Source organism: Ostrinia nubilalis, chromosome Z (assembly GCF_963855985.1).
Source record: "Ostrinia nubilalis chromosome Z, ilOstNubi1.1, whole genome shotgun sequence".
NCBI classification, from domain to species: Eukaryota; Metazoa; Arthropoda; class Insecta; order Lepidoptera; family Crambidae; genus Ostrinia; species Ostrinia nubilalis.
Genome location: NC_087119.1, coordinates 24,100,166 through 24,116,219, shown reverse-complemented (window position 1 = coordinate 24,116,219; position 16,054 = coordinate 24,100,166).

The following is a 16,054-nucleotide window of genomic DNA, read 5'->3' as shown; positions in this document are numbered from 1 at the left end:
CGGTGTAAATGTAAGATCTGGTTTATCTGTGTAATATTCTTAATTTAAGGTGGTTTAATTAATTATTTTTATATGCATGCTGTGCTTACATCGAGTAGGGTAAATCAGTATGAATTGATTTTACATTCATTACTTACTTTTGCATGATATTTGATTGTACCCAGTTTTGTATGCCAAATAAAAAAAAAAAAAAAAAATGACATTCAGGATTGTGACGTCATCACTTCAGCAAACATTCTATTACGTAATACAATTTCAATTTCTATGATTTTACTAGCTTTCCGCCCACGGCTTCGCCCGGGTGGAATTTTGTTTGTTAAATTTTCCTGAATTTTCTTTGCTATAAACCTCACGGAGCCCGAGACCTTTCCAACGAATGCAAAATCGTGGAAATCGGTTTGTGCGTTCTGGAGTTATAGCGTCAGGAAGGAAAACCCGACTTATTTTTATATAGTAGATTAAAAAGAAAAATAGTGCTTTGGGTCCTATTTAAGAGCAGTGCAGTATATTATTTTATGTTCATTGTTCATATAATGGATTCATGCAAACCATAATAATAATAACTCGCTAAGCCTGGCTAAAGAATAAAACAATAATTGCTTAGAGGCACGGGCTACATTATACACATTAAGGAGATAATGAATTTTGTTGAGTGAATATGTCGTGTTTCGTAGCAAGATTGCGAAAATCGTAGCAAGAACTCTACGAATCTTTTTCGTAGCACTTGCAGTGAAAATATCAATTAGGGCTGATTTTTCAATCGTCAGATATTTTTTTAGCTGAAAAATAATCTTGTCATTTTGGCATATTTTCCATACTAAAACGGTTAATGTGCCAAACTTATTCTTCAGTTAAAAGTTATCCGACCCGATAAGGTACAAAATTTGTATTGAAAATTTATTTTGTGGTCAAGTTGGTCAATTAATTTTATTAAGTAAAATATGTAAAATTCTTAGGTAGATAACGCATAATTAATTAATACCACCCAGGTCTACAGCTGGAGCACAGAAAGTGGAATAGGCCCTCTACTATTTGTCCAAAAACTCGAGTCACAGTCACAGTCCCACAATATACCTCTACGCCGTTTAACTAGAGGGCGCTGTCAGTCCCTATCTCCACTCCATGCCGCCACAGTTGGTATCACAATAAACTTACTTACGTACTTACATAATATTAAACGAATTTGACTGATCTTTTAAAAGAAATCTGTAATAATGTTGAGAAGTTTTAGCGCGAATAAATAGTTATTTTACTCACAATACGACACTTTACTATGTGCCTAATCTGCTATATATATTTTTACTTGAGAATGGAGTAAGAATGTGTATGGTTTATTTTGTGAATTTCAGGCATGCCTTTGAATTTCAATATTAAAAGACCGTAACATGTTTTTATCGATAGTTGACTTTGATAGAGTTTTAAGTTCTGTTTCATTTCGGAACTTAGTACTAAAAGTTTATATTTGCAAGCGAAATAGTCACAAAATAGGATCCACGCACGGGAAATCAAGCTACCCCAGCGGTAGGTACGAGTATAACGTGTGCGATCGTCCATACCTGGCCCGTGTGTCTGCCGCCTTACGAAAACCGTTTCCGCGGTGACCACATTGCAAGTTCGTCCCCGGATTGTACTCTATTCTATTTCTTACGTATATTAACAGTGAGATGGCGCACTAAACTGAGCTGACTCTGTTACAAATAATAGAGCTTGGTATTTTCCGAAAGTCGTACGAGACCTTTGTCATAGTGGCAAAAAGCACTGGAAAGAAGACGTGAAAAAATGGACCAGAAATGTATTTCTGGTACCGATTTATAGGTGGGTAGGTTTTCTTTTAGTTCATTCATCTCTCGTATCAATTTCAGAATCCAGCACAAGTATAATTCTTTTACATAATTACTGTAAAATACTGTATTACACGAATGTAAAGGGATTTCAATAATATCTATTTCAAACTTATTTACAAGCTCTAAGTTTTCCCAATCAATATAAGGTATTCGCGGTCACCCTACCGGGCCGGTATGCAAACGTGGAACTCCCGCAGCGCCCAAATTTATGGCCAGCATTCCGCAGAATTCTTTGTTTTTCCGAAAGCAGCGCCTTCGAGACGTATGCCAGGGGGGCTTGATAAATATACCTAGACAACCGCGCGCGCGGCGACTGATTATTACGCATTTGTACTCAAAATATATTAAATTAAACTTGAAATAACGATAATTTAAGAAGAATATAATGATTTTACGACTGCTCTGTTACGTAATTTTTGATACTTTTTAAGTTTTAAAACTACGAGTATATTGACAATTCCACAGAGTCTAGAGTTAAACCTTTCTAGGTTCGGAGATGAACCCAAGATGGCAAATTGTGAAGCACACAGTAACAAAAGAACTCATTGTACTGTTGGTATACCTGAAGACATCCTCAGTCCAATTGAAACCAGGATGGAGACGCCAATCAATGCAACGCACACAATAGTACTACAGGCGTCTATTGTAGAGCTCTGACCTCACCTGACCCCAAAAAAAATGACCCCGTGGCATAGTCATTGGACCTCCTAAGTAAGACCCTAATATCCTCCATCTATCTAGCTCTGCCATCTTTCTTTTAATGCATACATTGTTTTGAGATATAGTTGTTGCAATTCAATGCAAGTAAAGCTTACTCGCCTTCATGAGTTACAAGAACTTTATAAATATGTATCAATATAGTTTCTAACATTAAGTCGCATAGGTAGCGTTCTTACAAAAGTGATTTACTCATAGCTCAGATCACAAACACCTCAGTTATAATACTTCCTGACATACGACATCAGCTGTTCCCCTTTAGTCACGGTCTCAGTTGAAAAATGCGAGGTGCGAATTACCTATAAACAAGATGAGGTGGAAAACAAATTTACAACAAGGAAATTAGCAAATATCTCACTGTCGAGGGCTGTACCCCAAATTTGGCGTAACTAAAACTAAATAAGTGGCCGAAAAATGTGGCTCGTCTGACCAGCTAACAGGGAACCCCGTTCGTAGGGACGCGGGTAGGCATACAATCACGGCACTGAGGATCTACTTGACTGCCTTTTAAGTCTGAAAAAATTATCGAAGCATCGATTGTCTTTACCAACAATAATTTTATTATTTCGATTGTTCTCATCCGAAAATTGTCATTTAAATGTTTCTGTTTAAATTTTATTACTTTGCTGTTATGAATCACTATTATGACTGTATTAGTTTCATTTTCAAAAGTCGATATTTTATACTAACCCTACAAAAGCAGCTGATTAAAGCTCAATGATTGCTACATAAAGCTGGTATTAACAATAACGAAGATGATTCAGCTCTTGGATAACAATCCAGAAATAACAAAATACATAAGAGGATGAAAGTTACAGTGACAAAACTATTCTTCTATTCTTGTCGCAAACATTTTATTGACTCAATGTCTTCTGCAATATGACACATGGTCCGTGAAAAGTTGAAATCGGAGGAAAAGTGCAGCCACCGCACCGCGCGCACAGCGACTCGCGTCTGCTGCTGCGAGTGTCTATTGCATTCAATATTCACTATCATGCGAGAGAATTGATGGAAATTTTCCATGTAAAAGCGTCATGCGACCGCAAATTTATAGAATAACAAAAATGAAATAAGATGTTGTTATAACCACATTGTTAACAGATGTTTAAAGCTTTTTTTTACAATAAAATGTGAAATATGAAATTGAAGAAAAGCCAACGCATTTCACAGTCCTTACCAAAACCTCAAGCAAAGACTATAATATGTATAATTAACTAAAACAATTATTTACAAAATGGATCAATTTTAAGTTGATATATTATACTTTTTTTTGTGGTTACCAGAAATTCAAAACTAACATTTTGGCCATGAAGGATTTCAGTGTGACGCACACGTTCCTTTATTCTACGTTCTATTTTATTACAATCTACGGTACCCGGGTGTCCTACTAGACATGTGATACCGAATATAGCGGTCAAGCTAAACTGGCCACAATCGCTGGAAAAACACGGCGCTTAATCCAAAAAGTTCCTTAATTACATTTGTCCGGAACTACTCCCAAAACGAATTATGTGCCACGCGGACTCGCCGAAATCCGCAACAGATTATGAGAACAGAAGAGCTGGTTCGCCATATAGGGTGTAATTTACTGGACTTTTACAAAAATACTGAAATGACACATCTTATCTACTCACAGGCTTGTGGGTTACAAAAGATGGTAATCAATAAAAAACCAACAGCAACAGTTATTTTACGAATCCGTTTTTGTGGAACGTCAAGTTCTCTCTCTCTCTCTATAAGAGAGATGCCAACTAATGCGCTGAGTTCGAAACTCAGTGTCGCATTAGAAATTCCGTAGAGAAATTCACACACACAAAGTAATCAAAATATGTGCTCATTATCCACTGCGGTACGACTATACCGCGACAAGCACTTTCAAACGTATGCACCCCCACTTCCCACCAATATTGGCACCATTTAAAAGCCTAGTTCTAAACTTCATTTCATTAAAGGAAAGGTTTTTACCCCAAAAATGTGTCTGTAGAAGAATCCAGAGTCACTTCTTGGGCGATAACAACAAGAGATCTCTAGGTGTGATGTTTTTGGTGCTTATCACAGTTGTATTACATAACATAGTGCTAGTGTTGTATGTATCGTGTTACCGTATCTCACTATCAGGCTGCTGCTATAAAATATAGCAATCAAAATTAATATTAATCTGATAACACCGAAGAATATCAGGTAACTAAGTACGTTACTACACATTGTTCACATTGTACAACCAAAGGTACATGATTCGTAATAAATAATAAATGGAACCCCAAGAAAAATTTCCACCCGTAAAAGTTGCAAATTAAAAATATTATCAATACACCCCGAAAAAATTCAACCGTGCAAAATGGCGTCAAAAGAAAACCCAAAGTCATCAAGGCCTCAAGTAATGAAATACACGTAAAGTTGCCAATTTTCGCACGAACGAGCACGGAGGCGTCTAATTTGTACTTAAAAAAATTAATTAGTCAGTGACCCCTAATGAAACTGGAGTGAGGGAGCGATGCGATGCTGCGTCGTTTTGCGCGAGCTTCTGTGCGAATGTTCGTGAAATATGACATTTGAAATTGGGAGATAATTTCAGGTCGGACTACCTCAGTCTCATGTGTAAAATAAATTAATTACGAACATGCTGTTCGTAAATTGGTATAGTGAATTATTACAAGTTACTTGACTTGGTTGACTGGTAAATATCTTATACATAGGAGTAGGTACGTCCTGAATTTGTAACCTGTACGCACGAGTATCATCTTTTCTAATGCTGAAATACTCTACTTGATACAATACACGTACACACACACACACACAATCACACACACACACACACACACACACACACACACACACACACACACACACACACACACACACACACACACACACACACACACACACACACACACCAAACGCAACCTAAAATATGTGGTGATTTTGTTACTTTTTGGTTATGATAAAAAAAAAATGTTACTTAATGTTAATCTTTTAAGGGAGAGCGACTCCTTCTGGCACAGGTGCCATTGCACTTACAAGAAAGAGCCCACCTCAAATTCCATTAATTGTTGTTGTTAACGAAATAAACATTTTTCATTTTCATTTCATTTTCAATGCTGATCTTACTTAACGTGTATAACTAATCTTTAGAAATCTGTTAGAAAGCTGTTATTGTAAAATAATTGTTTTATTGGAGTTTAAATATTATGTAGAGTCCTACTTGACACGACTGAAATAATCATGTTACAATAGATACTACAGCAATGTTTACAGCGGTTTTGTGTTCCGGCAAATTGAGGTGACATACCTAGACAGTTCCTCTGTGGTTAATGATTCCGGGTGAAGCTCGTTTCCACCTTCAGCCTATTCATCACTTTCCATCAGGTAAGATGCAGGCCAATAGCTTCCTCGTTGTAGATAGAAAAAATAGCAAAACTTTTTCGGAATCTCATTTTATTTAAATAACAGAAAAACGAACGAACAAACCAACAATGAACTTTACTGTCCAAAAAATGGTAGATTTTTAATTTTTCACTGGAACATAATATTGGTCCCCACGTCACTCGATTGGCACATTTAGTACGAGTAGCTAATTCAAAGTTAATCACTTTCTTGAGTTTGAAAAAACTTGAACAAAATGGGGGCGTGTTTTTGTAGATTTTTTTTTTGGATTACTAAAGAAATAAATAAAACGCAGCAAGTGAATTATGTGCATAATATATCTTTCTGTGTTATAAACATTATATTCATATTTTACAACAAGTGAAATATCAAAATTTTTGAATAAGGAGTTATTTCTCTAGAGAATCTGAACTGTTTTTGAAAAATCTTTCACTAGTAAAAAGCTACGGCTACGTCATTCCTAGTCATAAAATTAATTGTAAATCTTCATATAAACTTAGCTCCTAATAGTAAGACTGTCGTATAGGATATAACTCGGTTGAGGGTCTGGAGCAAAACATGCGGAAAATCACTGGCGGGCCTGCTGAAGTATTCACTGAAAAAACTGGTAATGAGGGAGCGCTTATCAAAGTTTCATGCCCAGGGATGCGCTGTGCAGTGTCGATAAACACGGAGTTATCGACAAGTTTAATATCATTTATTTCAGCAACTACTAACGGATTGTAGCTGAAAAGTGAACATAGAAAACTTTGCTGTTGTAAGTTGAAAATGGTTATACAGTGTGAGTCACGTTAAAGTGTAATATGAAAATAGATGAAACTAGACCTATTTTTATCGACAAAAAAGAGGTCAAAAAATTTTTGAGACTTTTTTTTTAATTTTTTATAGAATTTTTTTTCTTCCAATTACTTATTGTAAAGAAAACGTAATAACTTTTAAACTAAGCGGTATATCCTGATAAAATAAAAACAGTAATAATGCTAAATAACAGGCGATACTAAAAAAATACATAAAATACGCAAAACATACCAAAAAATAATAAAAAATGATACTTTATGAAAAAAATCTGCTCATAAATTCGTATTTTTTTTGTTATTTGATAAATTTCTCCAAAAAATGCCCCTATAACAGGTGATTTTTATTACTTTTTATTATTCTCTATCGTATTATCGTTGTAAAACCAAAAATTGCATGTCTCTATCCCTATCACAACATTTGCTATGATCGTTTGAACAAAGGCCTGCCACAACATTGTTCTCCGCTACAGGTAGCGACAATTTTAATTTTAACTAAAATGCTTATTTTACTTCGAAATCTTTTGTTTTTATTAGAAATCTAACTTGTCTTTATCAAAATTACAAATCTAGAGCCATTTTCAGTTTCGTTGTTAACGAAGCGTTGAATGGCGCGCCCGGAGAGGCTTAGTTCAAACGATCTTTGCAAACGTTGTGATAGGGATAGAGACATGCGATTTTTGGTTTTACGAAGGTAGTACGATAGAGAATAATACAAAGTAATAAAAACCACCGGTTATAGGGACATTTTTTGGAGAAATTTATCAAATAGCCAAAAAAACGCGAATTTAAAAGCAGATTTTTTTCAAAAAGTATCATTTTTTTTTATTTTTTGTGTACTTTATGTATTTTTTTAGTATCGCCTGTTATTTAGCATTATTACTGTTTTTATTTTATCAGGATATACCGCTTAGTTTAAAAGTTATTACGTTTTCTTTGCAATAAGTAATTGGAAGAAAAATTTTTTTATAAAAAATAAAAAAAAAATCTCAAAAATTTTTTGACGTCTTTTTTGTCGATAAAAATAGGTCTAGTTTCATCTATTTCCATATGTACACTTTAACGTGACTCACACTGTATATTTATTGGGTATCAAATTGACTACTGCTTTGTGTCCCCGGGGTCTCCGGGCTTCAATTCTGTCTTAGACTAAAACTGTTTCCACAAAGACCGGTCCTGCGCCCTCGCATCCAGGCACCTCCGGCGACCTTCACCAGATCGTCGGGCCACCTAATGGGAGGCCTGCCCACGTTACGTCTTCCGGCTCGTGGTCGCCACTCAAGAACTTTCCTGCTCCAGCGGCCATCGGCGGGCGGTGCCCCGCCTACTGCCACTTGATTTTAGCGATTCTGCGGACTATGCCAGTCACTTTGGTTCTCCTGCGGATTTCCTCATTTCTGATTCGATCACGCAAAAAAACTCCAAGCATAGCACGCTCCATCGCCCTTCGGGTGACCTTGAGCCTTAATTTTTTCAACTTACACAATTTATAAGACATCGACATCCATGGGTACATACTAACTCCTTCCATCCCACATTTGGTCTGGAAGTCAACTGCATCGTGCACGCGCACTGCAAACGGCTCAAGTCAGCTTTGCCGTCTGCGCTGCAAAATTGACTCTCACTCCCATGCCATAAGGTTAATTTTTGAGCTTACAATCTTGAAGATACGTGCGGCTATTGTGTCGAACTTGCCGAGCAGATTGGCGAAGTACGGGAACTGTATCAAGTCTCGACTACTGACAGCGATAACTCTGTTACAGTCAAAACTCATAATCGGTCAAAGCCACTTTTGACTGCAAAAATCAGTCAATAGTGATTTAGAATGATGCCCTTGGTCAATATCACTTTTCCAAGGGCGCTAGTCAAAATCACTTTTGAGTGCAAAAAATCAGTCAAACATTTTTTGACCAAGCGCATCAGTCAAAACCACTCTTATACTGATAATGACTTTTGACTGTAACAACTCCAACTAGCTACAGTCACGAGGAGTAGTCAGAGGCTGAAACAGTGGGGAAATAATTGAAATCGTTGACTTGTGATATTTTACGTTGGACGCGGTGAACGTGAACTTTTATTGTCGGTAGCAATCAATGTGTCAGTTGTGGAGCGGTCTGTGATTCCGTCTACACCGATGTCAATTATGAATCAAACGGGTTACAACTACTTAGTTGGTTTGAAAAACGAAATTCGGTATAGGAGTTAGAAAAAGCAAAAGCTGTACAATGCTGGTTAACCGGAACTGAAGACTGCTCGTTTGTATAATTTACTCAGCCATAAATTGTTTTTTTAGAATGCTGATCAAAGTAAATATGTCCAGGGAGGAAGAAGGAAAGTCAGGAAGCCAGCATTCTCGCCTCTTTACCTTAAAATAATGCCTTTATTTTCGAGAAACCTTGTAGTTTCATATAAAGGGGTTAGATATTATTTCATAACAACTGCTAGTGCGAGTAAGTTTCTTTTGTTTCAGGCAATAATTTACACCTTGCAAAGTCATTTAATTTAATAAATGAAATAACACAGTCAATTACAATAAAACCAAGGGCCCCAAATCAAAGTAGCTAGCTAAGTGGGTAGCCAGGTACGGAACGCTGTAAATAAATCAGAGGCAGGGGTGTCCGCACCGCCTGGGGAACCCTAAATCCACTCTCGGTGTCACTAAATCATTATTATTGTTAAATCTATCTCCAAGGCATGGTCAATGGGCAACTATTGCGAGACGCCATGATTTGTGCTCTCTGCTGCGGAGTAAAGCCTTGGTGTGACTTAAACATCAAACGCGCTGATGATGAAAATTTTAGTTCTTGAAAGTTTCCGCTAGGGGCGCTGAACTATCCGTCATACATTTAATGTCATTTTTTTACGCGCTCACTAGTGAGCGCCCTCAGGTCAGCCTTCAGGTCAGACGAATGAGTCATTTTTCGATATTATTGATAAATTAGAAAGATGAACCAGGCACTACCAGATAGGTACGCCTAAAATTATTTTGAAGAACCATACAGACAGACTTATGTGAAATATCAAGAACATTTTGCTTAAAGTAAAACAGTAGGTCCACCTTTAATGTTATTAAGCTAAGGCTGAGTCACCATCTTACTCTGACTGTAACAAACGTCAAAAATCTGTCAAGCTCCATTCAAAAGTCACCGGTTATCGTTATAGTTACGGTCAAAGTTTGGTGGTGCAACTCATTAGAAATTGGTTTGTAGGACAGGACCACTATAAATACATAAGTTCACAACTTGTCTGACGTACAAGCCCTGAAATCCTAAAAAGTCATCAATTAGCTACCTAACTGCAAATAAAGTTACCTTAAGCTAACTGCAAAAAACTAAGGCTGAGTTGCACCACCTACCTTTGACAGTAACTATAACGATAACCGGTGATTTTTGTATGGAGCTTGACAGATTTTTGACGTTTGTCAAAGTTAAAGTAAGATGGTGCAACCCAGCCTTAGTAAAGTTTACTAAAACGTGCCGACTTTGTCCTTGTTTCATAAGAAAATCTATAAGAGAGTCACGTGTTTTAAAGTAGGTGCCCTATTTCTTTATTTAAGTCAAGCTGTAGGTAGTTTTGTTTCCTTCGTGGAAAATAAAACCAATTGAGTCGCGCAGTCGAGTAAAAACAGAACATGACATGTGAACTGTCAAGATGATACTGAGTGGGTGACCTTTGACAACTTTTTTTTTCTCTTTTCTCTCATTTGTTTTGATGTGTATTGGTTGTCAAATAAATATTTTTTTCGTATTTTTTTCTTTCTTTCAACTTTAATTTTGAGCCATCGATCGTAGCGAGAGCTAATTCGGGTACTTTTTATTTACCCAAAGCATTTACCTAAAAACAGAACTTCAATTTAGCAGTCATCAAAACTACAATTAAAGACGGTATATCTGAATTGTAATATCAAAATTAAAATTTTCTGAGCCATTGATCATAGCGAGGGTAATTCAGGACATGACCCGAGGGTTGACGCGTCCGGCGCCGCTCTGCATATTCACGAGCCCATTTACCGGGCAACGAATAGCCGTCGAATCAACATAATACTAAATTAGCAAGGTATTTACGTTTGCGGGTTAAGTAAGGCAAAATTTTTAAATCACTTGAAAAAATCGAATTGCCTCAGGTAGGAAGCCAACCCACACGACTCACAGTATCATCAATAGTCAATTAGACAATAATGAGTGTTTAGCGACCCTGCGCACTAGGCAGCCAAGAGGCCTACATGACAACTGATGGATGACATAAAATAGATTAAAGGTTGTGACCATACACATAGTCACCATGGTAGATTTGGTGTAATCTAACCATATTCGACTTTGCGTGTATGGCATAGTTTTTATATCAAAATCAGCGGAGATTGAAGAAAATATTCAGTAGGTAGGTTACTTAGTAGGTTAGTAGAATCTTCCCACTTTTCTTCATAATAAACCATACTTTCAAAACACAATAAGTCAGTAATTACATTGCTACAAAAACAAATCCAGTCAAAAGACTTAATCAAATTCCAATTTCGGGCAACAATAACAAATCCTCATCGATCGTTTGGCAAACGTTCATCCAATTAGAACTTGGTCAAACAGTTAGATTAACCAAATATTGTTTACCTTAACAATACAGGGCAATCTCCATACATTGGGTATTAGGGAGAGGAGCGCCCGCGGCGGCGCCTGTTCAAACAGCGCCAGCCAACGGCGGCCCCGCTGCTGGGACGACGATCTGCATTAATCTGCAGTGTAACTGTGGTATTAACGTAGGTATATACCTACAGAAGACATTAGAACGTAGCCGTAAGATGGTGGTCTGGCCATGTCCGTGAGTAAAAAACTAAAAACCTATGCAATTTCTAACCAAAATGTTTCCGTTTTTACATTTATTTCGGAATATTTTTTCATCATAAAATCATATTTCAAAGTTTTGTAATGGAAATAAATCAAATATTACATAAGATTTAGCACTTATTACTGAAGTTTACATATAAATTACTAATGTAATAACGTAACAACCCCTTTCAGTTAGCTCCTTCACTGCATCCTACAAGTTGCCAGAAATAATTTGCGGCTCTATTTAAGCAGCTTTGTGGATTTATGAGAGATCGGTTCACCATCAAGATTTACGTTTTCAAGCCCGCACTGGTTTTCTAGAAGTAGTTCAATAGTGGGTCTTAATAATCACGAAATCTAAATAACTTTGGAACCATTGAAAATCGCGGAACATACATGGGGGTTATATCGATAGGTATTGAAGTCCCCCATCGTTTGACTTACGATGATCCACCCCCCCCCCCCCCCCTGTTACACCCTGTATAAAGGCAAAATCATGTTCATCGTTTCAGAAACTGCTTCTACTAGAGTTCCAACTAGGAAATCATAAGACTTTTGACTTTGGTCTGCATTCAAGCCAGATGCTTGTAAAATTAATTTGTAAATTATTTTTATTTTTTCATAGGCATTTTACAGGGCAGGTATTATGTAACATCCTAGACTGCATCTCACTTAACACCAGGTGCGATTGCAGTCAAATACCTGCCTTGTCTTACATAAAAAAATACTTACCTACAACAAGAGTCTAGAACTACGTGTGTATTTGTAGTAAATCAGTGGTTTGTTTTATTCTTCTTGTTATCATTACGTCCATTTATTGGTTACAATAAAACAGTTATTTTCCATCATCTAAAAATACTACTATTTCTGACTATTGTCACCTTTCCAAACAATTCGACAAAAAATAATAAGACAATTATTTTTAGTTGTGATGTCCATTTTTGTCTCGTATTCTTCTCGTATTATAAAATTATCAAACACTGTTCAAGGTGTATATTTATCCATGACGAGATGGGTCGATGAAATCGATATAATACCACAATGAGATTATAAAGTAGTTCATGCTCGGCTGGTCAATTTAAGTTTGGTTCAAATTACTGTTCCGAAGTAATTATAGAGTTAAAATTATAACGGTACTTAAGTATAAACGCTTTTAAAAATCCTACTTGCAAAACTTTAATTATTTTATTATTAGCTTGCTAAATGTCTCACTAGGGCACTAATTACCTTCCAATCTAACCCCATCTAGAGTTGACTTATTAATCAATCGAAAACTACCCACTTCCTGCACCCTATCACTGTGTCTCTTTATAAGAAGGGAACTACAAAAAGCATAGTGTACGTTTATTTGAATTTAATTAGCAAAGGGCCCGATTGGGTGTGCCCGGGGCGGCGAAATTTGGGGCAAACAAGCCAATGGATTGGATTGTGTAGATGTACTGTAAGGATTGCATTTTTTTTGGAATTTTTCAAACTCACATAAATAAACATAATCGAATAAGTTACATTGTTTAAACTAGGTGTTTGGCTTAATCTTAGTTAAACATTTTATGTAGGTATACGATGTAAGTTATTTTAGGCACAAAAATATTTAGTCGTATTAATGTGCCTTAAATAATATGAAACAAGTTTATTATTGGCATATTCCTAGGTCCTCTGAGACTAATAACGATTCATGTAAGAAATAGCTGTCAAAACTCCCAGCTTCTGAGTGAAATACTACCCGATAGAGTAATTTTCTGTATTTTAGCGTAAAATAGAGTCGAAGCTACACAAAATGTAGCTGCGACGTCAGTGACCTACTCGTAGCGCGCTACGGACTACCGAGCTACGAAACTTGGCGAGCGGCGTTTTATCTTTGTTAATGTCATTACTATGAGGTCTCACAGTGCGCGTGGACGCACAGGGTGACACACGGACCAATCACAGAGCTTTATTCAACGCTGTGCATTCGATTTGCAATTTGAAACGATTCGAGTGCGTTTATGAATATGGGCGTACGTCATATTCATAGTTGCTCGCATTGTAGTGTAATATGTAAGTAGGTAATCCAAAATATTGTTTACAGTTATTTACTTGCTGTAGCTACTATAAACTTAAAAATATATGAAACTTTTTTAAAGCACATTGGTGCAAGCCTGAAATGTCCTATACACCACAGTGGTCTGGCCACGGAGCGTCTACATCTTTTTCTTATTTATTCAATGCAAGTATTTATTATTGGAGCAATTGAGATAACAGGGTATCAAGCTTATCATGTTTAAAATCTGTTCTTATAATACCTAATTGTTCTGTTAAGCCATCTATATTATATAAAAATATGGCAACCTTCTCAACACATTCATACCTCTACGCCCACGTCTAATTTCACCGGGAGCGTAGTAAAGATGCGGGTATTCTGTCAGGTGTATTAGCATTTAGGCAGAGTGAGCGGTTAAGCGCTTTGAGCGGAGCGAGCGGTTGAGCGACTTGAGCGACGTGAGCGGTACTCAAGCGCTTTCTAATCCCTCCAGCCTGTACGGTTTGACGTATTGTAGATTACTTTCCCCTCTGAAATACGACTGTTAAACAGAGCCTGGTTTCGTGCCCGAACCAGTTTTCAATGTCAATTTAACGTAGATGTTCAGTTCAATTCATTTTTAAATTGACGATAAAACTGTTCACCTTTTAAGCAATATGCAAAATATTGAAATGAGGTTATTTTATTTTAGAGGAAATAGAGACATTTTAGCAATATTATTGACGGGTTTACATAATTCACATTCTGAGTGAGTATACTTACTACAAATAAAGCGAATTAAAAGAAAGTAGCAGCTGGCAGTATGTACTACTTGCTATAAACTAAAATATATACCATATTCTTATGAAAAAGAGAGTTACATGAACAAGCATACTTATCTTGTACTCTATTACCTGTAATAAACAAAATACTGACAAAGTCGCCGGATTTGGAAAGCACTAGCTTTTACGTTATTTATCACAAAATAGTGGCAGGGCAAGCATTGAGTTATAATGTACTTTACTTCAATGCAGGACAAGCTATATTTAGGGCTATATTTGAGACGTAAGTGCTAAAGCAGGATTTCAATTTGAATAGGTTCCTTACATAATGTTAAGTCAAGTTCACTGTATAATGTAGCTCAATGCCGTCGTCTAGACGAATCTTTTTGTTAGTGATAAGCAAGATTAGCTCTGGGGCACTATTTTCATGGTAATTTGTTAGATATATTATAAGCAGTTTATCCTTTTGTCATGTTATTCTCGTAGCTTATCATGATCTCTCAGAATTTGGAACCACGTGTACAAGTGTTAAGGAAAACTTGCTTCTAGAAAACCTACATTGCATAGTTACCTTCCTCTATCAAACCGTTGTCTATAATCATTATAAAGCTCGTCTTCTTTATCTATAAAAGCGAATGATCACTGACTCATTCACTCTCTCATCACAAAATCTCAGAAACTGCAAGTGCTAGGAGTCTCAAAGTTCAAAGTTCCTTTTAAAACGTAGGTGCTCACTAAGACGGGATTTTACAAAATTCAACCCTTAAGGGTATAAAGAGGTCCACGCGTACGAAGACGCGGGCGGCCGCTAGTATGAAATATTTGTAACTAGGTATTACACATTTTACTCAAGACAAAAATACCTTACCATGCTGCTATACTACCATTTTGGAAGTGGCTCACATACAATATTGTAACTGACTTACAAAATTAGATGGACACATGGAATATCATAAATATTTCATTCGATACTACTGTAATGTCCGTTTTCACCATCAATACCTACCTAATTTTAAAGTGACCCCTATTCTCTATTAATAATTAAGTCTCGCAAAAATTTCCGCGAAGCAACTCTTTTCATAAGCTATGCTTTCTTCTTTCGTCGTCGGTCCATCGAGAAGGTCCTGTCTGCCACGACTCGACACGTGGTTTTTAATCAAGAACCCGTTCATTCCACCTTTCATTGATTCTCCGACAGATTTAGCCGGTCCACTGCCATTCAAAATCAGTCTGTAGCTTCTCTAAGCATAATAATAATAAATTAAAAATAAGAAAGAAAAATGAATATAAAGAAACATAATAATAATAAATACTCTTTATTGCACACCAGATAAAAAAAAAACAGAAAGAAAAGGAACACATAAGGTACAATTAGCATAGTTTTATTTATTTTTATTTTATTTTTTTTTATTTTATTTATTTGGAATAACAACAGCCGATACATAATTAGACTTAAATCAAATATTTTTCTTAAACTAATTAGGCCAAAAAGGTTATCCACAGCATTAACGAAATTTGCTTAAACTATCAAGTTAAAAACAGTAAAGAAATTTATATAGACACCTGACCACAATTCTATACTGCCCCATGATAATATGTTTGGCAAGATCAAGTGTTGTGTTAAATGATCCAGTCCACACACACATTGATAAATACTGGTATGTAAAAATATACTCGTCGCAAAACAAACAAATTTAATTAAAACAAACAATAA